The sequence below is a fragment of the Nothobranchius furzeri genome, unplaced genomic scaffold (assembly GCF_043380555.1).
Source record: "Nothobranchius furzeri strain GRZ-AD unplaced genomic scaffold, NfurGRZ-RIMD1 Scf101, whole genome shotgun sequence".
NCBI lineage: Eukaryota > Metazoa > Chordata > Actinopteri > Cyprinodontiformes > Nothobranchiidae > Nothobranchius > Nothobranchius furzeri.
The window spans coordinates 973-2,500 of record NW_027223117.1 but is presented as its reverse complement, the minus strand read 5'-3'; the positions used below and the strand labels follow the sequence as shown (position 1 = coordinate 2,500).

The 1,528-nt window shown below is 70.3% G+C and overlaps 1 non-coding gene across 1 annotated transcript; it reads right to left on the bottom strand.

The window, feature by feature from the left end:
• Positions 1 to 237: 237 nt before the first annotated feature.
• Positions 238 to 391, bottom strand: LOC139065207 (5.8S ribosomal RNA). The gene has a single exon (XR_011518192.1). It is a non-coding gene; the product is annotated as a 5.8S ribosomal RNA (ribosomal RNA).
• Between the last annotated feature and the right edge of the window lie 1,137 nt (positions 392 to 1,528).

Here is a 1,528-nt window from a genome sequence, read left to right as displayed (position 1 = left end):
CCCCGGTCCACCGGCGCCCGCGGAGGAGCGTCGGAGGTGGGGAAACGGAGGAGGGACGACGGCTGTGTCGGGAGAACCGGAGGACGGCGGCAGCGCCGGGCCCGAGGTGGGTCCGTCGCGACGGGCATCCAGCAGTCTGCACTTAGGGGGACGAAGGCCCTGGTCGGCGTGAGTCGACCGAGGCCTGCGACAGCCCCAACCGCGGGAGAGGAGGCCTCTCCCGATTGATTTGGAAAGCGACCCTCAGACAGGCGTAGCCCCGGGAGGAACCCGGGGCCGCAAGGTGCGTTCGAAGTGTCGATGATCAATGTGTCCTGCAATTCACATTAGTTCTCGCAGCTAGCTGCGTTCTTCATCGACGCACGAGCCGAGTGATCCACCGCTAAGAGTTGTCCAGTTTTTTTGTTTGTGGGTCGACTGGATCAGAGAACCTGGGGTTTACAGAGTAGACCGCCCGGGCGCTCCGGGGAGGCTTTGAACCCCTTGCGGGGTACCCGAGCGGCACACGGCACGCGGCCAGGGCGAGGCCGACGCGCCGTGCTGGTCAGTGTGTTCCGAGGGTCGGGCCGCGGTCCGTTCGGTCCGTCGACGTGGCGAGCACCCGTCCCCACACGAGGACCCTCTCCCCTTGGTGATTCCTCCACGCGCCGCCCGCCGGGCCTGCGGCCCGTCAGCCCTCGGGTCGAACCCCGACGGGACGTCGCGCTGACGGAGGAAAGGAGAGAGAGCCGGGGGAAGGGAACGCACCTGTCGGCGGGGAAGCCGGGCCCGGACTAGGAGGTTCGAGGGTCCTAGGGCGTCGGAGGAGCGCACCGGGCCTCTTCCGCGTCCCGCACCTCCGTCCCCCGTAACCCCGGTCCCGCCGGCCGTCCACAACCCGGTCACCACGACCCCCCCTGTCTAGGGTGGGGGTCGCTATATAGGTGCTGGGCAGCTTCGGACCGACGGGGCGCACAGTGTAACGGGGGGCAGCGAGCTACGGGCGTACGGAGTTTGGCTCGGAGCACGCGCCGGGCCTCTCCGCGTCCCGCACCTCCCTTCCCCCCCCCCGTAACCCCGGTCCCGCCGGCCGTCCACAGCCCGGTCACCACGACCCCCCCTGTCTAGGGTGGGGGTCGCTATATAGGTGCTGGGCAGCTTCGGACCGACGGGGCGCACAGGGTAACGGGGGGTTCGGCGAGCTACGGGCGCACGGAGTTTGGCTCGGCGCGAGGCACACGCCGGGCCTCTCCGCGTCCCGCACCTCCCTTCCCAGCCGTAACCCCGGTCCCGCCGGCCGTCCGCAGCCCCGTCACCACGACCCCCCCTGTCTAGGGTGGGGGTCGCTATATAGGTGCGGTGCAGTTTCGGACCGACGGGGCGCACAGGGTAACGGGGGTTCGGCGAGCTACGGGCGCACGGAGTCGGGTCGGCTCGGCGTGCCTCCGGCGCTTTCGGACAGACGGCAGGGGGGTCGGGACGACCGCGCCGTTGTGTCCCGCATCCCAGCCTCCCCGGCCCGAAGGCCGAGCAGGTCGAGGGCGTACGG